The following is a 22,457-nucleotide window of genomic DNA, read 5'->3' as shown; positions in this document are numbered from 1 at the left end:
GAGAGGGTGTGTAGAAAAGGGGACCTTCATACACTGTTGGTGGGAATGTAAATTGATACAGCCACTATTGGAAACAATATGGACGTTCCTTTGAAAACTAAAAAAGAACTACCATATGATCCAACGGTCCCACTATTGAGCATATACCCAGAGAAAACCATAATTCAAAAATACACATGCACCCCAATGTTCATAGCATCACTATGTACAATAGCCAGGACATGGAAGCAACCTAAATGCCCATCAACAGGGGAAATGGATAAAGATGTGGTACATATATACAATTGACAATATATACAATATTACTCAGCCATAAAATGGAATGAAATTGGGTCATTTGTAGAGACATGGATGGACATAGAGAGTGTCATACAGATTGAAGTAAGTCAGAAAGAGAAAAGCAAATATCTTATAATAACACATATATGTGGAATCTAGAAAAATGGTATAGATGATCTTATTTGCAAAGCAGAATTAGAGACATAGACATAGAAAACAAATGTATGGATACCAAGGGGGAAAGGGGTGGGGAGGGAGGAATTAGGAGACTGGGATTGACACATATACATTACTGATACTATGTATAAAATAGACAACTGATGGGAACATACTGTATGGCGCAGTGAACTCTAGGTAATGCACTATGGTAACCTAAATGAGAAGGAAGTCCAGAAGTGATGGGATATCTGTGTGTGTATGATTGATTCATTTTGTTGTGCAGTGGAGGCTAACACAACATTGTAAAGCAACAATACTCCAATAAAAATTAATAAAACCCCCAATATTATGAGATTTACTCTTTAATGTAAAGGGTATGAGAAAGCCAGAGAGCAGATTAAAATTAAAAAAAAATGAATCAGGTATAAGTTTCATTAATATTTTCTAGTATACTTTCAGTTTCTATTTCATTAATTTCTGCTCTGATTTTTATTTCTTTCCTTCTATTGATCTGGGGTTAGTTTGTTCTCTTTCTATTTCTTTTAGGTATAAGGTTAAATTGTTTATTTGATATTTATCTTGTTTCTTGCAGTAAGCCTATATTGCTATTAACCTCTCTTAGTACAGCTTTTGCTGCATCTTATAGATTTTGGCATGTCATATTTTCATTTTTAATTGTCTTCAGATATTTTTAAAACTTTCTCTTTTGATTTATTTGTTAACCCAGTAGCATGTTGTTTAGTATCCACATATTTGTGATTTTACCAGTTTTCTTCTTGTACTTGATTTTTATTTTCATACCATTGTCATTGAAAAAGTTGCTTGATATGATTTCAGTCTTTTTAAATTTATTGAGACATTTTGTGTCCCAAAATATGATTGATCCCTGAGAATGTTCCATGCACACGTGAGAAGAATGTGTATTCTGCTGCTTTTGGATGGAATGTGCTATAAATATGTATTGTCAATTGATCTAATGTTCCATTTAAGGCCATGGTTTCCTTGTTGACTTTCTGTCTGGATGATCTATCTTTTGATGTAAGTGGAGTGTTAAAGTTCCCTACTGTTATTGTGTTGCTATCAATTTCTCCCTTTAGTGGTGTTAATAATTGCTTTATATATTTTGGTGCTTTTATGTTAGGTGCATATATATTAATAAATGCTATGTCTTATTGATGGATTGTTCCCTTTATCATTATATGACGTTCAACTTTGTCTCGTTACCTTTTTGGCTTGTAGTCTATTTTGTCTGATAAGAATATAGCTACATCTGATTTCTTTTGGCTGCCATTCGCTTGCAGTATCATTTTCCATCCCTTCACTTTGAGTCTATGTTTGTCTTTAGAGCTGAGTCTTCCATAGGCAGCATATTATTGGGTCCTGTTTCTAATCCATCCAGCCACTCTGTGTCCTTTGGAGAATTTAATGCATTTACATTTAAGGTAATTTATTACTACATACAGACTTAGTTCTGCCATTTTATCTTTTGTTTTCTGGTTCTTCTGTATCTCCATTACTTTTTTTTTTCTTGTGTTCCTGTCTGCCATTTTAGTTTGGTGTTTTCTGATGTTTTCCCAACATCCTCTTTTTTATATTTTATGACTCTGTTCTATGTTTATGTTTTGTGGTTACCCTGAGGTTTGCATATAACTTCTCATAGATAAAATTGTCCTTTTTATGCTGACAATATCTTATTTTCATATAGCTATACAAGTTCCAAGCTTTTCCTCTTCCCCTTTTACATTTTTGTTGTGTTAAATTATCCATTTTTATGTTGTGAGTTTGTTAGCAAACTGAGATAGCTATAGTTATTTTTCCTTCTGTTATTGATTTCATTCCATTTTAGCAATTGAAGATACCTTATATGATTTCAATACATTTTAAAATGTTGAGAATTGTTTTGTGGCTTAACATTTGGTCTATCCTGGAGAATGTTTCATGTGCACTAGAGAATAATGTATATTCTGCTGTTTTTGGATGGAATGTTCTAAATAATTCTAGTTGGTTTATAGTGTTGTTCAAATCCTCTATTTTCTATTGACATTCTGCTTAGATACTGTATACATTTTTAAATGTAGTGTAAGTCACCAAGTATTACTGTATAACCATTGATTGCTTAAATTTTTAAAATAGTTTATTATTTTTATAGAAATTGTATATATGTAAGATGTATAACATGATATTTTGATATGTAAACATTGTGATGATTACTACCAGTCAAGTTGATTAAAATATCCGTCACCTCACATACTTACCATTTTGTGTGTGGGGGTGGGAAAACAAAAGCTACACTCAAAAAATTTCAATTATACAGTACAGTATTATTAACAATAGTATCATGCTGTACATTAAATTTCTGGAGATTATTTATCCTACGTAACTGAAGCTTTTTATCCTTTGACCGACATATCCTTATTTTTCCCACTCCCCATCCCCTGGCAACCACAACTCTACTCTCTATATTTATGAATTCCACTGTTTTACATTCCATATATAAGTACAATCTTGCAGTTTTTTTCATTCTGTCTGAATTATTTCAGTTAGCATAATGTCCTCCTGATATATCCATGTTGTGGCAAATGGCAGGATTAAAATTTTAGAGAATAAATAATATTCCATGTTTTATTCCATAAATAATATTCAATAGATATATGTGTGTGTTTCACATTTTTTTAATCTATTATCCATTGATAGAAACTTAGGTTGTTACCATATCTTGGCTACTGTGAATAATGCTGCAATGACCATGAGACTGCAGATAACTCTTCAGCATAATTCTTTTATTTCCTTTGGAAATATACCCAGATGTAGAATTGCTGGATGAAAGGGTAGTTTTATTTTTAATTTTTTCCGGAACTCTCATACTCTTTCCCATAATGGCTGTATGAATTGACATCCCTACCAAGAGTGTACAAGCGTTCCTTTGCTCCACATCCTTGCCAACACCTGTTATCTTTTTTCTTTTTCATAATAGCCATCCTAATACATGTGAAATATCTCACTGTGGTTTTGATTTGCATTTCCCTGACAATTAGTGATGTTGAGCACATTTTTATATACCCGTTGGCCATTTGTACAACTCTAGAAAAATGTTTATTCATGTCATTTGGCCATTTTAATTAAGTTGTTTGTGATTTTGCTCTTGAGATGTGCAAATTCCTTATATATTTTGGATATTAAACCCTTATGAGAAATATGGTTTGCAATTATTTTCTCCAAATTCATGGGCTGACTTTTAATTTTAGTGTTTTCTTTTTGAGGAAAGTTTTTTAGTTTGATGTAGTCCCATTTGTTTACTTTTGGTTTTGTGCCTGTACTTTTGGTGTCATATCAAAAAATCATTGCCAAGGCCAATGTCAATGAGATTTTCCCCTATTTTTTCTTTATTGATTTTAAGGTTTCTGGTGTTATTTTTAAAGTCTTTATTTATAAATTTTTGTGTATGGTGTAAGATAATGGCCCCACTGCATTCCACTGCATGTTGATATCAAACTGAATAACTGGAAAACTGTCCCAGCACCAGTTGTCAAAAAGACTATCTTTTTCCCACTGTGTATTCATGGCACTTGCATCAAATATTACTTGATTGTATATGTGTGAGTGTTTTCTTAGGCTCCTTATTCTATTCCGTTTGTCCAAATATCTGTTTTTATTTCAGTAACATACACTTTTGATTACTATACCTTTGTAGTATAGTTTCAAATCAGGAAATATGATGTCTCTAGCTTTGTTCTTCTTGGTCAAGATTGTTTTGGCTATTCTAGGTCCCTTGAGATTCCATATGAATTTTAAGGATAGCAATAAACTTATAGATCACTGTATTAAAATCTTAATAATATTTTCTTCTGGACATACAGATGGCCAGTAGGCATATGAAAAGATGCTCACCGTTGCTAATTATTAGAGAAATGCAAATCAAAACTACAATTAGGTACTACCTCACACCAGTCAAAATTGCTATCATAAAAAGTTTACAAGTAACATGCTGGAGAGGGTGTAGAGAAAAGGGAACCTTCCTTCAATGTTAGTGGGAATGTAAATTGGTGCAGCCACTATGGAAATCAGGAGGTTCCTCAAAAAACTGAAAAAAACAGAGTTGCCATGTGATCTAGCAATCCTACTCCTGGGTATATATCCAGACAAAACTATAATTTGAAAAGATATATGCACCCTTATGCTTATAGCAGCACTATTTACAATAGCCAAGACATGGAAACAACCTAAATATCCATCAACAGATGAATGGATACAGAAGATGTGGCATACACACACACACACACACACACACACACACACACAATGGATCACTACTCAGACATCAAAAAGAATGAAATAATGTCATTTGCAGGTACATGGATGGCCATAGACAATGTCATACTAAGTGAAGTAACTCAGAAAGCAAAATATAAATACCATATGATATCACTTATATGTGAAATCTAAAATATGACAAAAATTCATTTATCTATGAAACAGAAACAGACTCACCAGATATACAGAACAGACTTGTGGTAGCCAAGGGAGAGGGGGATGGGGAAGCATGGATTGGGAGTGTGGGGTTAGCAGATACAGACTTTCATATATAGAATGGATAAACAACAAGGACCTACTGTATAGTACAGGGAACTATATTCAATACCCTCTAATAAACCATAATGGAAAGAAATATGAAAAAGAATACATATACATATAACTGAATCACCTTGCTGTACAGCAGAAATTAACATTGTAAATCAACTATACTTCAATAAAATAAATTAAAAAAAATTATCTTGCAATCCATTAATGTAGGATGTTTCATTTATTTATGTTTTCTTTAATTTCTTTCAGCAATATTTGGTAGTTTTAGAATACAAACCTTTCATTTCCTCAGTTAGTTCCTCAGTATTTTATTCTTTTAGATGCTATTGTAAATGAAACTGTTTTCATATTTTTTCCAGATTGTTCATTATTTGTGTAGAGAAATAAAACTGATTTTTGCATATTGATTTTTCTCCTGCTATTTTCCTCAATTTAGTTCCAACAGGGTTTCTTTTTGTGAAATATTTGGGGTTTTCTACATATAGGACCATTTTATCCACAAACAGAAAAAAAAAATTATTTCTTCCTTTCCAATTTGTATGTCTTTTATTTACTTTTCTTGCCTAATTTCTCTGACTTGAACTTCTGGTACTATGTTGAACAGAGTGGTCAAAATAATCATCCTTGCCTTGTTCCTAATCTTAGTGAAAAAGATTTCAGTCTTTCATCATTGAGTATGATCTTGGCTATGTGTTTTCCCTCATATGGCTTTTATTATGTTTAGATAGTTTATTTTTAAATCTACTTTGTTCAGTGTTTTTTTTTAATCATGAAAGGGTGTTTAATTTTGTCAAATGCTTTTTCTGTATCAACTGTGATTATGCTGTTTTCCCTTCATTCTGTTAATGTGATGTATTACACTGATTTTTGTATATTGAATCATTCTTCAAGTCCAGGGATAAATATCACTTGGTCATGGTGTATAATTCTTTTAATATGTTGCTGAATTTGTTTGGTCATGTTGCTGAGGACTTTGCTTCAACATTCATAAAGGATATTGATCTATAGTTTTTGTTTTGTTTCTTTTTAGTGAATCTGCCTGTTTTAGGTATCAGAATTAATGCTGACCTCATAAAATGAGCTATAAAGTGTTTCCTCCCCTCAATTTTCTGGAAAAGTTTGAAAAGGATTGGTATTAGTTCTTCTTTAAATGTTTGATAGACTTCATTCAGTTAAACCAACTGGTCTAACACATTTCTTTTCTGGGAGTTTCTTTTACTACTAATTCAAATTCTTGCCAGTTAGAGACCTAGTCATATATGCTATTTTTTCACGATTTAGTTTTGGCACAGATTCTGTTTCTGGAAATGGGTCCATTTCATCTAGGATTTCTAATTTGTTGGTGTACAATTATTCATAGTACTCATAATCCTCTTTAAACAAGTGGAATTGGTAAATAAGTCCCCATTTCCATTTCTTAATTTAGTAACATATGTGTTCTGTTTTTTTTTTTTTTTTTTTTGCAGTACGCGGGCCTCTCACTGCTGTGGCCTCTCCCATTGCAGAGCACAGGCTCCGGGCGCGCAGACTCAGTGGCCATGGCTCACGGGCCCAGCTGCTCCGCGGCATGTGGGATCTTCCCAGACCGGGGCACGAACCCGTGTCCCCTGCGTCGGCAGGCAGACTCTCAACCACTGCCACTAGGGAAGCCCATGTGTTCTGTTTTATTCTTATTCTATCTAAGAATTTTTTTATTTTATTGATCTTTCCAAGAAACAATCTATTGTTTTTATTAAATTTCTCTATTTTATATTCTCTTTTTCTTTTATCGTTTCTCTAATATTTATTTCTTTTAATATGCTATATTGGGTTTAGTTTACTCTTTTTCTATTTCCTTAAATTGTAATGTTATGTTGTTGATTTGAGATCTTTCTTTTTTTGAAATATAATATAAAAAGTGTCTTTCTTACAATTGTTTCACTGTGTCCCATAAGCTTTGGTATGTTCTGTTTTCATATTCATTTGTCTTATTTTTTTTAACATCTTTATTGGAGTATAACTGCTTTACAATGGTGTGTTAGTTTCTGCTTTATAACAAAGTGAATCAGCTATACATATACATATATCCCCATATCTCTTCCCTTTTACATCTCCCTCCCACACTCCTTCTCCCACCCTTCTAGGAGGTCACAAAGCACCAAGCTGCTCTCCCCATGCTATGCAACTGCTTCCCACTAGTTATCTATTTTACATTTGGTAGTATATATAAGTCCATGCCACTCTCTCACTTTGTCCCAGCTTACTCTTCCCCCTCCCCATGTCCTCAAGTCCATTCTCTATGGCTGCATCTTAATTCCTGTCCTGCCCCTAGGTTCTTCATAATCATTTTTTATTAAGTCAATATATATGTCTTATCATACGGGATTTCTTTTTCTCTTTCTGACTTACTTCACTCTGATTGACAGACTGTAGGTCCATCCACCTCACTCAAATAACTCAATTTCATTCCTTTAATTGGTTGAGTAATATTCCATTGTATATATGTGCCACATCTTCTTTTTCCATTCATCTGTTAATGGACACTTAGGTTGTTTCCATGTCCTGGCTATTGAAAATAGAGCTGCAATAATCATTTTCGTACATGACTCTTTTTAAATTATGGTTTCTCAGGGTATTTGGCTAGTAGGGGTTTTACTGGATCATATTGTAATTCCATTTTTAGTTTTTTAAGAAACCTCCATACTGGTCTCCATAGGGGCTGTATCAATTTACACTCCCACCAACAGTGCAAGAGGATTCCATTTTCTACACACCCTCTCCAGCACTTATTGTTTGTAGATTATTTTGTGATGCCCAGTCTGACTTGTGTAAGGTGAGAAACTACCTCATTGTAGTTTTGATTTGAATTTTTCTAATGATTAATGATGTTGAGCATTCTTTCATGTGTTTGTTGGCAATCTATATATCTTCTTAGGAGAAACGTCTATTTAGGACTTCTGCCCATTTTTTGACTGGGTTGATTGCTTTTTTGATATTGAGCTGCATGAGATGCTCGTAAATTTTGGAGATTAATCCTTTGTGCCTTGCTTCATTGGAAAATATTTTCTCCTGTTCTGAGGGTTTCCTTTTGGTCCTGTTTATGGTTTCCTTTGTTGCACAAAAGCTTTTAAGTTTCATTACATCCCATTTGTTTATTTTTGTTTTTATTTCCATTTCACTAGGAGGTGGGTTGAAAAGGATCTTGCTGTATTTATGTCATAGAGTGTTCTGCCTATGTTTTCCTCTAAGAGTTTTATAGTGTCTGGACTTACATTTAGGTCTTTAATCCATTTGAGTGTATTTTTGTGTATGGTGTTAGGGAGTGTTCTAATTTCATTCTTTTACATGTAGCTGTCCAGTGTTCCCAGCATCACTTATTGAAGAGGCTGTTTTTCTCCACTGTATACTATTGACTCTTTAATCAAAAGTAAGGTTACCCTTTGTGATTGGGTTTATCTATGGGATTTCTATCCTGTTCCATTGATCTATATTTCTGTTTTTGTGTCAGTACCGTACTGGCTTGATTAGTGTACCTTTGTAGTATAGTCTGAAGTCAGGGAGCCTGATTCATCCAGCTACGTTTTGTTTTCTGAAGATTGCTTTGGCTATTTGGGATCCTTTGTGATTCCGTACAAATTGTGAAATTTTCTGGACTAGTTCTGTGAAAAATGCCATTGGCATATTGATAGGGATTACATTGAATGTGTAGATTACTTTGGAGAGTACTCATTTTCACAATGTTGATTCTTCCAATCCAAGAACATGGTACATCTCTCCATCTGTTTGTATCATCTTTAATTTCTTTCATCAGTGTCTTATAGTTTTCTGCATACAGGTCTTTTGTCTCCTTAAGTAGGTTTATTCCTAGGTATTTTATTCTTTTTGTTGCAATGGTAAATGGGATTGTGTCCTTAATTTCTCTTTCAGATTTTTCATTATTAGTGTATATGAGTGCAAGTGATTTCTATGCATTAGTTTTGTATCCTGCAACTTTACCAAATTCATTGATTAGATCTAGTGGTTTTCTGGTAGCATCTTTAGCATACTCAATGTATAATACCATGTCATCTGCAAATAGTGACAGCTTTACTTCTTATTTTCTGATTTTGATTCCTTTTATTTCTTTTGCTTCTCTTATTACTCTGGCTAAAACTTCAAAAACTATGTTGAGTAATAGTGGTGATAGTGGGCAACCTTGTCTTGTTCCTGATCTTAGTGGAAATATTCTCAGTTTTCACCATAGAGAACAAGGTTGGCTGTGGGTTTGTCATATATGTCCTTTATTATGTTGAGGTAAGTTTCCTCTATGCCTACTTTCTGTAGGATTTTCGTCATAAATGGGTGTTGAATGTGGTCGAAAGACATTTCTGCATCTATTGAGATGATCATATGGTTTTTCTCCTTCAAGTTGTTAATATGGTGTATCACATTGATTCATTTGCTTATATTGAAGAATCCTTGCATTCCTGGTATAAACCCCACTTGATCATGGTGTATGGTCCTTTTAATGTGCTGTTGGATTCTGTTTGCTAGTATTTTGTTGAGGATTTTTGCATCTATGTTCATCAGTGATATTGGCCTGTAGTTTTCTTTCTTTGTGACATCTTTGTCTAGTTTTGGTATCAGGGTGATGATGCCCTCGCAGAATGTGTTTGGGATTGTTCCTCCGTCTGCTATATTCTGGATGAGTTTGAGAAGAATAGGTGCTAGGTATTCTCTAAATGTTTGATAGAATTCACCTGTGAAGCCATCTATTCCTGGGTGCTTTTTTTTTGGAAGATTTTTAATCACAGCCTCAATTTCAGTACTTGTGATTGGTCTGTTTATATTTTCTATTTCTTCTTGGTTCAGTCTCAGAAGTTTTTGCTTTTCTAAGAATTTGTCCATTTCTTCCAGGTTGTCCATTTTTTTGGCATATAGTTGCTTGTGGTAATCTATTATTATCCTTTGTATTTCTGCAGTGTCAGTTGTTACTTGTCCTTTTCATTTCTAATTCTATTGATTTGAGTCTTCTCCCTGTTTTTCTTGATGAATCTGGTTAGTGTAAACAGTTATCAGTTTTGTTTATCTTCTCAAGGAAGCGGTTTTACTTTTATTTATCTTTGCTTTTGCTTCCATCATTTCTTTTTCATTTATTTCTGCTGATTTTTATGATTTCTTTCCTTTTGCTAAATTGGGGATTTTGTTCTTCTTTCTCTAATTGCTTTAGGTGCAATGTTAGGTTGTTTATTTGAGATGTTTCTTGTTTCTTGAGGTAGGATTGTATTGCTATGAACTTCCCTCTTAGAACTCATTTTGCTGCATCCCATAGGTTTTGGTCGTCACGTTTTCATTGACATTTGTTTCTATGTATTTTTTGATTTTCCATTTGGTTTGTTCAGTTATGTCTTCATTATTAAGTACTGTATTGTTTAGCCTCCATGGGTTTGTATTTTTTCCAGTTTTTTCCTGTAATTGATATCTAGTCTCATAACATTGTCATTGAAAAAGATATTTGATACAATTTCAGTTATCTTAAATTTATCAAGGCTTGATTCGTGACCCAAGATATGATCTATTCTGGAGAATGTTCCATGAACACTTGAGAAGAAAATGTATTCTGTTGTTTTTGAATGGAATTTCCTATAAATGTCAATTAAGTCCATCTTGTTTAATGTATCATATAAAGCTTGTGTTTCCTTAATAATTTTCATTCTGTATGATCTGTCCATTGGTGAAAATTGGGTGTTAATGTCCCATACTATGATTGTGTTACTGTCAATTTCCCCTTTCTGGCTGTTAGTGCTTGCCTTATGCATTGAGGTGCTCCTCTATTGGGTGCATAAATATTTACAATTGCTATATCTTTTTCTTGGATTGATCCTTTTATCATTATGTAGTGTCCTTCTTTGTCTCTGTAATAGTCTTTATTTTAAAGTTTATTTTGTCTGATAAGAGAATTGCTACTCCAGCTTTGTTTTGATTTCCATTTCCATGGAATATCTTTTTCCATCCTTTATCTTTCCATCTGTATGAGCCCGTAGGTATGAAGGGGGTGTCTTGTAGACAGCATATATACTGGCCTTGTTTTTTTATGCATTCAGCCATTCTGCGTCTTTTGGTTGGAGCGTTTAACCCATATACTTTCAAGGTAATCATAGTTATGTATGTTCCTCTTCCCATTTTCTTAATTGTTTTTCATTTGTTATTGTATGTATTTTCCTTCTTTTGTGTTTCCTGCCTAGAGAAGTTCCTTTAGCATGTGTTGTAAGGTTGGTGTGGTGGTGCTGAATTCTCTTAGCTTTTGCTTGTCTGTAAAGGTTTTAATCTCTCCCTAAAATCTGAATGGGATCCTTGCTGAGTAGAGTAATCTTGGTTGTAGGTTTTTCCCTTTCAACACTTTAAATATGTCCTGCCACTACTTTCTGGCTTGCGGAGTTTCTGCTGAAAGATCAGTTTTTAACTTTATGGGAATTCCCTTGTATGTTATTTGCTGTTTTTCACTTGCTGCTTTTAATATTTTTCTGTGTATTTAATTGTTAATAGTTTGATTAATATGTGTCCTGATGTGTTTCTCCTTGGATTTATCCTGTATGTGACTCTCTGTGCTTCCTGGACTTGATTAACTATTTCCTTTCCCATATTATGGAAGTTTTCAACTATAATCTCTTCAAATATTTTCTCATTCCCTTTCTTTTCTCTTCTTCTGGGACCCCTATAATTAGAAAGTTGGTGTGTTTAATGTTGTCCCAGAAGTCTGTGAGACTGTCCTCAATTCTTTTCATTCTCTTTTCTTTATTCTGCTCTGCAGTAGTTATTTCCACTATTTTATCTTCCAGGTCATTTATCCATTCTTCTGCCTCAGTTATTTTGCTATTCATCCCTTCTAGAGAATTTTTAATTTCATTTATTGTGTTATTCATGATTGTTTGTTTGCTCTTTAGTTCTTCTAGGTCCTTGTTAAACGTTTCTCATATTTTCTCCATTCTTTTTCCAAGATTTTGAATCATCTTTACTACCATTACTCTGAATTATTTTTCACGTAGACTGCCTATTTCCTCTTCATTTGTTTGGTCTGGTTCGTTTTTACATTGCTCCTTCATCTGCTGTGTGTTTCTGTGTCTTCTGATTTTACTTAGCTTATTGTGTTTGGGGTCTCATTTTCACAGGCTGCACGTTCGTAGTTCCTGTTTTTTTGGTGTCTGCACCCAGTGGCTAAGGTTGTTTCAGTGCGTTTTGTGTCTTGAAGTAGTTTTTTGATTCTATTTTTGATCCATTGTTTGAGTGCTTTTTAAATTTCCACCACTTTGTGAATGTGTCCATTTAACTTCTCTTAGTGATTTCTAACTTTATCCTGTTCTGTTAGGAGAAGACATTTTGTATGATATCTATATTTTAAATCTTTTGTGACAGTTTTGGCCTACCATATGGTATCTCACAGGAAAAGTCCAATGTACACTTGAGAAGATTGGGTATTCTTTTGTTGTTGGGTAGACTATTCTGTATATGTCTGTTTGGTCTGGCTAATTTTTACATTAATTCTTCTATTTCCATGATATCTCCTGTCTGGTTGTTCTAATATTTTTAGTGAGATCTTGAAGTCTACAGTTATTAATATAGACCTGCCTACTTCTCCCTTCCATTCTGTCCCTTTTCTCTTCATGTGTTTTTATATTTTGCCATTAGGTGCATAAGTGTTTACAGTGTCATATGTTCTTGCTGTTTCATATTTTTTAAATATATAATGTCCTTTGTCTCTTGCAATATTTTGTATTTAAAGTCTATTTTATCTAATATTAGTATAGCCACCCTGCTCTACTTTGGTTACTAATTGCATGGAATAGCTTTTTCTATCCTTTTAATCTCAGTCTATTTGTGCTTTGGATCTCAAGTGAGTGATTTGTAGACAGCATTTAGTTGGAGTATGTGGTTTAATCCATTATGTTAATCTCTGTCTTTTGATTGAAGAGTTAAATCCATTTACATTTAAGGTAATTACTGATATGAAAGGAGTTATTTCTGTCATTGTGCTATTTGTTTCTTTAGATGTCTTATAGCTTTTTGGTCTATCATTTCTTGCATTACTGTGTTATTTGTGTTTAGTCAATTTTTTTTGTAGTGAAATATTTAAGTTCTTTTCTCGTGTTATTTTACCTATAGTCTGTAGCAGTTTTCGTTTTGGTTACCATGGGGATTACATTTTAATATCCCAAAGTTATAACATTCTTATTTGAATTTATATCAACCTGACTTCAATAACATAAAAAAACTATGACCTTTTCCAGTTTCATCCCTACCCCTTTCAGTAGTTGAACTCAAAAAGTTATATCATTATACATGACCCCCAAAGTATAAACTAATAATTATTTTAGTTGCATTAGTCTCCTAAGTTACATAGGAAACAAAACGTGAAGTTACACACCCAAGTTACAATAATACTAGCTTTTAGACATATACTTGTTTGTTTTTAAATGTTTTAGTCCCTTAAATCATGTAGAAAACAAAAAGTGGAGTTACAAATCATTGTTACAGTAATACTAGTTTTTACATTTATATATTTATTTACTTTTATTGGGGTCTTTATTTCTTCATTCAGCTTCAAGTTACTGTCTGCTATGCTTTTATTTTATGCTGAAAGGCAGGTATAGTGCTAACAAACTCAACTTTTGTTTATCTAGTAATGTCTTAAATTCTTCATCACTTTTGAAGGAAAGCTTTACCAGATATAGGATTGTTGGTTGATTTTTACTTTTCTGTTAACACTTTGAATCTATTAACCCACTGCCTTTTGGTCTCCAAAGTTATGATGAAAATCTGATGATAATATTATAGAGGATCCCTTCTATGTTATGATTTTCTTCTCTCTTGATGCTTTGAAGAGTCTTTGGGTTTTGAAGTTCAGTTATAATATGTCTCAGTGTGCGTCTCTTTTAGTTTACCTTATTCAGACATTTTTGAGCCTTTGAATGTTTATATTCATGTATTTCATCAAAATTCTCAAGTATTTATCCAATATTTCTTCAAATATTCTCTCTTCTTTCTTGCTTCCCTTCTGGGACTCCCACAATACATGTATTGATTCACTTAATGACCTCCCACAGTTTCCTTAGATTTTGTTCATTTTTCTTCAATCTTTTTTCTTTCTGTTCTTTAGGATTTATAATTTTTATTGTCCTATCTTCAAATTCATGAAGACTTTCTTCTGTTTACTCAAATCTATCTAAGAATTCCTCTAGTGAATTTTTAATTTCAGGTATTGTACATTTCAGCTACAGAATTGCTTTTGATTTCTATTTAGCTTTGTATCTCTTTACTGATATTTCCATTTTGTTCATACATTGTTTTACTGACATTCTCCACATCTTCCTTTAGGCCTTTGAGCATCTTTAAGATAGTTGTTTAAATTTTGTGTCAAGTATATCTGCATTGGGACTTTTATAGGGACAGTTTTAGTTATTTTTTCCCTTTGAATGAGTGATTCATTGCAGATTTTTGTATGTCTTGTGATTGCCTTGTTGAAAACTGAATATTTGAATCTGAAAATATAGTAAGTCTAGAGATCAGATTATTCCCTTTCTCCAAGGTTTGCAACTTTTGTGGGTTTTTGATCATTGGCTTAAATTTTTTTTAATACATTCTCTCTGTGGCAAGCATCAGCTTGAGGTGCACATTTAAGGTCTTCTCAGATCTTTTCTGAAATTTTATTAGGCATGCATGGTCATCTTCTAATTTTTCTTGTATATGCACTTGTTTTGTGATGTTCTAGTCCTTAACGTCTGTCTCCAGAAGAGAGAAAGACGAAAAGGTGTGTGTGTGTGTGTTAACACTTTAAATATCTTAAAAGTCACTCAGCCTGATGGGAAGGAGCTTGCAACAATGGATGGAGGTTTGACTACAGTCATTATCTGCCTCTTTGTCTACATCTCTGTGATCACCAGCAGAAATCAGAGTACAGTTCCCTAGTATTTGTAGGGCAGGGTCTTTTGTGTCCTCCCTGAGTTCCATGAACTGCATGCAAGGTGCTATGGAAACTCATTCACAACTGCCTTCCTGGAGGTGTGTTACAGGTAGCTTTTCCTATGCTAAGAGTTATAATGAACAAAATGAACCACAATTTATTATCCAAGACTTTCTCTGGAAATCGCAAGCTTTCAATATTCTCTGTAGTTCCAAAAGAGTTACATCAGCGAGAGACTGTCAGTGCAATTGTTGTCTAGGTGGAGATAGACCCCTGATGTGTGCTGTTTTATTAATGCTTCCTGCTTTTTTAGCCTGAGTTCCACATTAGGTAAAATAGAGATGATAGTCTTGTGCTAGTCCTTCCAGTAGTGCCCAGAAAGTTTAGAACAGACAGGTGTAATAATTTTTATTAAGGTTTGCTTTTGTCTTTCTAGAACCAGGGAAGTAGTCCCCACACTGGCAATGCAAGCTTCTGGGTCTTGATTCAGCATATGCTTGATGGTAGTAAAGTTTGGCTGTTTTCCAGAGTTCTAATGAAATTGCTTCTCAATTTCTGTTTGTTGTCCTCCTTTCATGGAGGAACTAGAAATCTAAGCGTCCTACTCTGTCATATTGTTGATATCACTTTCTCATTCAGTTTCAATTTACATTTCCCTGACAGCTAATCATGTTGAGCATCTTTTCATGTGATTATTGTTGTTTTTGGTTTTTTGTCCAAGGTCACTTTCAATTCTTTTTCTCCCACTTATTGGTTTTTTATGTCTTATTACAAAATTCTTGTAACATATTTTTTATGTATTTTGAAGATAAATTTTTTATGAGATCTATGTGTTGTCATTTTTTCTCCTTATATTTGTGTTATTTTTGTAATGCTGTATTTCAAGAGCAAAATGATTAAATTAAATGAAGTACACTTTATGAATTTTTTGATATTAAGATATCTTTTCATACTCCAAAGGTGCAAAGATATTCTCCTATATTTTCTCTAGGAATTTTATAGTTTGGGCTTTTAAGTTTACATCCTTATCGACTGTGAGTTAACTTTTGTTTAGATTGTTATGTATGAGTCAAGACACAGAGAGATTGTTTATTTTTCAATAGTGTTATCCCCAATTATTCCAGGAAAATTTATTGAAAAATATTTGTATCATCACTGAATTTTATTAGTGTCTCATAAAAATTAATTTATCTTATATGTGGCTGTATTTCTACACTCTGTTCTGTTTTATAGACTTATTTTGTGACATTTGGCATATTAAATTAATGTAGCTTCACACAAGGTTTAATTTTTACATTTCTTTTAAAAATTTTTTTTTCTGTGTGTGGTACGTGGGCCTCTCACTGTTGTGGTCTCTCCCACTGTGGAGCACAGGCTGCGGACGTGCAGGCTCAGTGGCCATGGCTCATGGGCCTAGCCACTCCACAGCACGTGGGATCCTCCCAGACCAGGGCACGAACCCGTGTCCCCTGCATTGGCAGGCGGACTCTCAACCACTGCCACCACGGAAGCCCTAAAATTTTTATTAGAGTATAGTTGATTCACAATGTTGTGTTAGTTTCTGCTGTACAGCAAAATGTATCAGTTATATGTAAACATATATCCACACTTTTTTAGATTCTTTCCCATAAAAGTCATTACAGAGTATTGAAAAGAGTTCCCTGTGAAATACAGTAGGTCTTATTAGTTATCTATTTTACATATAGTAGTGTGTATTTGTCACTCCCAGTCTCCCAATTTATCCCTCTCCCCCCCGTTTTACTCCCTGGTAACCATAAATTTGTTGTCTGCATCTGTGACTCTATTTCTGTTTTGTAAATAAGTTCATTTGTACAATTATTTTTAGATTCCACATATGAGCAATAACCTATGATATTTGTCTTCCTCTTTCTGAGTTCTTTCACTCAGTATGACAGCCTCTAGGTCCATCCATACTGTTGCAAATGGCATTATTTTGTTCTTTTTTATGGCTGAGTAATATTCCATTGCATATATGTACCACAATTTCTTTACCATTCCTCTGTCGATGGACATTTAGGTTGCTTCCATGTAGTGGCTATTGTAAATAGTGTGCAATGAACATTGGGGTGCATGTATCATTTCGAATTATGGTTTTCTCCAGATATATGCCAAGGAGTGAAATTTCAGCATTGTATGGTAGATCTATGTTTAGTTTTTGAAGGAACCTCCATATTGTTCTCCATAGTAGCTGTACCAATTTGCATTCACACCAACAGTTTAGGAAGGTTCCCTTTTCTCTATGCCCTCTCCAGCATCTATTGTTTGCAGAGATTTGGTTATGGCCATTCTGTCTGGTATGAAGTAATATCTCTTTATAATTTTGATTTGCATTTCTCTAATAATTAATGATGCTGAGCATCTTTACATATTCTTTTCAGCCATCTGTATGTCTTCTTTGGAGACATGCCCCTTTAGATTTTCTGCCCATTTTTTTATTGGGTTGTTTGTTTATTTCATTTTGAGCCTCATGAGCAGCTCAATATTTTGGAGACTAATCCTTTGTCAGTCACTTTGTTTGCAAATATGTGTTGCCATTCTGTGAGTTGTCTATTTGTTTTGATTATGGTTTCCTTTGTTGTGCAAGAGCTTTTAAGTTTAATTAGGTTCCATTTGTTTATTTTTCTTTTTATTTTCATTACTCTAGGAGGTGGATCAAAAAAGATCTGGCTGTAATTTATGTCAGAGAATGTTCTGCCTATGTGTTCCTATAGTTTTATAGTATCGGCATTACATTTAGCTCTTTAATCCATTTTGAGTTTATTTTTGTGCATGGTGTTAGGGAATGTTCTAATTTAATTCTTTTACATGTAATTGTCCAGTTTGCCCAGCACCAATTATTGAAGAGACTGTTTTTACTCTATTGTATATTCTTGCCTCCTTTGTCATAGTTTAGGTGACTATAGGTGTCTGGGTTATCCTTTTCTGTTGATCTATATTTCTGTTTTTGTGCCATACTGTTTTAATGACTGTAGCTTTGTAGTGTAATCTGAAGTCAGGGAGCCTGATTCCTCCAGGTCCGTTTTTCTTTTTCAAGTTTGCTTTGGCTATTTGTAGTCTTTGGTGTTTCCATGCAAATTTTAAAATTTTTTTGTTCTAATTCTGTGAAACATTCCATTGGTAGTTTGATAGGGATTGCATTGTATCTGTAGATTGTTTTGGGTAGTATAGTCATTTTCACATTGTTGATTCTTCCAATCCAAGAACATGGTATATCTCTCCATCTGTTTGTATCATCTTTGCTTTCTTTCATCTGTATCCTATAGTTTTCAGAGTATAGGTCTTTTGCCTCCTTAGTTAGGTTTATTGCCTCCTAGGTATTCTTCTTTATTCTTTTTTATGTGATGCTAAATGGGGTTGCTTCCTTAATTTCTTTCTCTGATCTTTCTTTATTAGTGTATAGGAATGCAAGAGATTTATGTATATTAATTTTGTGTCCTGTAATGTTACCTAATTAATTGATGAGCTCAGTAACTTTCGGGTAACATCTTTTAGATTTTCTATGTATAGCATCATGTTGTCTGCAAGCAGTGACAGTTTTACGTCTTCTTTTCTAATTCAGATTCTTTTTATTTCTTTTTCTTCTCTGATTGCTGTGCCAAGTACTTCCAAAACTATGTTGAATAAAAGTGGCGAGACTGGACATACTTGTCTTGTTCCTGATCTTACAGGAAATGATTTCAGTTTTTCACCATTGAGAATGATGTTTGCTGTGGGTTTCCCATATATGGCCTTTATTATGTTGAGTTAGGTTCCCTCTATGCCCACTTTCTGGAGAGTTTTTATCATAAATGGGTGTTGAAGTTCATCAAAATCTTTTTCTGCATCTCTTGAGATGGTCATATGGCTTTTATTCTTGAGTTTGTTAATGTAGTGTATCCATTGATTGATTTACGTATATTGAATGAACCTTGCATCCCTGGGATAAATTGCATTTGATCATGGTGTATTAACTATCTAGTATGTTGTTGGATTCTGTTTGCTAGTATTTTGTTGAGGATTTTTGCATATATGTTCGTCAGTGATATTTGCCTGTAATTTTGTTTTCTTTGTGGTATCTTCGTCTGTTTTTGGTGTGAGGGTGATTGTAACCTTCTTGAATGAACTTGGGAGTGTTCCTTCTGCAATTTTTTGGAAGAGTTTGAGAAGGATAGGTATAACTCTTCTCTAAATGTTTAATAGAATTCGCCTGTGAAGCCTTTTGGTCCTGCACTCTTGTTTGTTGGTAGTTTTTTAATCATAGTGTCAATTTCAGTACTTGTGATTGGTCCATTCATATTTTCTATTTCTTCTTGCTTCAGTCTTGAAAACTAGTACTTTTCTAAGAATTTGTCCATTATTTCTAGGTTGTCCATTGTTTTTGGTGTAAAGTTACCTCTAGTAGTCCCTTATGATCCTTTGTATTTCTGTGGTGTCTCTTGTAACTTTTCCTTTTTCATTTCTAATTATATTTATTTGAGTCGGCTCCCTATTTTTCTTTTTCTTTTAAACATCTTTATTGGGGTATAATTGCTTTACAATGGTGTGTTAGTTTCTGTTTTATAACAAAGTGTATCAGTTATATATATACATATGTTTCCATATCTCTTCCCTCTTGCGTTTCCTTCCCTCATACCCTCCCTATCCCACCCTCCAGGCTGTCACAAAGCACCGAGCCAATATCCCTGTGCCATGCGGTTGCTTCCCACTAGCTATCTACCTTACGTTTGTTAGTGTGTATATGTCCATGACTCTCTCGCGCCCTGTCAGAGCTCACCCTACCCCCTCCCCATATCCTCAAGTCCATACTCTAGTAGGTCTGTGGCTTTATTCCTGTCTTACCCCAGGTTCTTCATGACATTTTTTTTCTTCTTAAATTCCATATATATGTGTTACCATATGGTATTTGTCCTTTTCTTTCTGACTTACTTCACTCTGTATGACAGACTCTAGGTCTATCCACCTCATTACAAATAGTTCAATTTCGTTTCCTTTTATGGCTGAGTAATATTCCATTGTAAATATGTGCCACATCTTCTTTATCCATTCATCGGATGATGGGCACTTAGGTTGTTTCCATCTCTGAGCTATTGTAAATAGTGCTGCAATGAACATTTTGGTACATGACTTTTTGAATTTTGGTTTTCTCAGGGTTTATGCCCAGTAGTGGGATTGCTGGGTCATATGGTAGTTCTATTTGTAGTTTTTTAAGGGGCCTCCATACTGTTCTCCATAGTGGCTGAAACAATGCACATTCCCACCAGCACAGCAAGAGTGTTCCCTTTTCTCCACACCCTCTCCAGCATTCAGTGTTTCTAGATTTTTTGATGATGGCCATTCTGACTGGTGTGAGATGATATCTCATTGTAGTTTTGATTTGTATTTCTCTAATGATTACTGATGTTGAGCATTCTTTCATGTGTTTGTTGGCAGTCTGTATATCTTCTTTGAAGAAATGTCTACTTAGGTCTTCTGCCCATTTTTGGATTGGGTTGTTTGTTTATTTGTTATTGAGCTGCATGAGCTGCTTATAAATATTGGAGATTAATCCTACGTCAGTTGCTTCATTTGCAAATATTTTCTCCAATTCTGAGTGTTGTCTTTTGGTCTTGTTAATGGTTTCCTTTACTGTGCAAAAGCTTTGAAGTTTCATTAGGTTCCATTTGTTTATTTTTGTTTTTATTTCCATTACTCTAGGAGGTGGGTCAGGAAGTATCTTGCTGTGATTTATGTCACAGAGTGTTCTGCCTATGTTTTCCTCTAAGAGTTTGATAGTTTCTGGCCTTACATTTAGGTCTTTAATCCATTTTGAGCTTATTTTTGTGAATGGTGTCAGGGAGTGATCTAATCTCATACTTTTACATGTATCTGTTCAGTTTTCCCAGCACCACTTATTAAAGAGGCTGTCCTTTCTCCACTGTTCATTCCTGCCACCTTTATCAAAGATAAGGTGTCCATATGTGCGTGGGTTTATCTCTGGGTTTTCTACCTTGTTCCATTCATCTATCTTTCTGTTTTTGTGCCAGTACCATACTGTCTTGATTACTGTAGCTTTGTCGTATAGTCTGAAGTCAGGGAGCCTGATTCCTCCAGCTCCTTTTTTCGTTATCAATATTGCTTTGGCTATTCGGGGTATTTTGTGTTTCCATACAAACTGTGAAATATTTTGTTCTAGTTCTGTGAAAAATGCCAGTGGTATTTTGATAGGGATTGCATTGAATCTATAGATTGCTTTGGGTAGTAGAGTCATTTTCACAATGTTGATTCTTCCAATCCAAGAACATGGTATATCTCTCCATCTATTTGTATCATCTTTAATTTCTTTCATCAGTGTCTTATAATTTTCTGCATACAAATCTTTTGTCTCCTTAGGTAGGTTTATTCCTAGATATTTTATTCTTTTTGTTGCAATGGTAAATGGGAGTGTTTTCTTGATTTCACTTTCAGATTTTTCACCATTAGTATATAGGAATGCCAGAGATTTCTGTGCATTAATTTTGTATCCTGCTACTTTACCAAATTCATTGATTAGCTCTAGTAGTTTTCTGGTAGCATCTTTAGGATTCTCTATGTATAGTATCATGTCATCTGCAAACAGTGACAGCTTTACTTCTTCTTTTCCGATTTGGATTCCTTTTATTTCCTTTTTTTCTCTGATTGTTGCGGATAAAACTTCCAAAACTATGTTGAATAAGAGTGGTGAGAGTGGGCAACCTTGTCTTGTTCCTGATCTTAGTGGAAATGCTTTCAGTTTTTCACCATTGAGGAAAATGTTGACTGTGGATTTGTCACATATGGCCTTATATGTTGAGGAAAGTTCCCTCTATGCCTACTTTCTGTAGGGCTTTTATCATAAATGGGTGTTGAATTTTGTCAAAAGCTTTATCTGCATCTATTGAGATGACCATATGATTTTTCTCCTTCAATTTGTTAATATGGTTTATCAAATTGATAGTTTGCGTATATTGAAGAATCCTTGCATTCCTGGAATAAACCCCACTTGATCATGGTGTATCATCCTTTTAATGTGCTGTAGGGTTCTGTTTGCTAGTATTTTGTTGAAGATTTTTGCATCTATGTTCATCAGTGATATTGACCTGTAGTTTTCTTTCTTTGTGACATCCTTTTCTGGTTTTGGTATCATGGTGATGGTGGCCTCGTATAATAAGTTTGGCGGTTTTCCTGCCTCTGCTATATTTTGGAAGCATTTGAGAAGAATAGGTATTAGCTCTTATATAAATGTTTGAAAGAATTCACCTGTGAAGCCATCTGGTCCTGGACTTTGTTTTGTTGGAAGATTTTTAATCACAGTTTCAATTTCAGTGCTTGTGATTGGCCTGTTCATGTTTTATATTTCTTCCTGGTTCAGCCTTGGCAGGTTGTGCATTTCTACGAATTTGTCCATTTCTTCCTGGTTGTCGATTTTATTGGCATATAGCTGCTTATAGTAATCTCTCATGTCTTTTTTTATTTCTGCAGTGTCAGATGTTACTTCTCCTTTTTCATTTCTAATTCTATTGATTTG

At 34.1% G+C, this 22,457-nt stretch overlaps 1 long non-coding RNA gene across 1 annotated transcript in view; it reads left to right on the top strand.

Moving 5' to 3' along the window:
- Positions 1-22,457, top strand: part of LOC307179955 — a 163,439-nt gene that overhangs the window by 81,679 nt on the left and 59,303 nt on the right. The window lies entirely within an intron of this gene.

Source organism: Stenella coeruleoalba (genome assembly GCF_951394435.1).
Source record: "Stenella coeruleoalba genome assembly, chromosome: X".
In the NCBI taxonomy this organism is placed as follows: Eukaryota; Metazoa; Chordata; class Mammalia; order Artiodactyla; family Delphinidae; genus Stenella; species Stenella coeruleoalba.
The sequence above is the reverse complement of the archived record's forward strand: the minus strand, read 5'-3'. Positions and strand labels throughout refer to the sequence as shown.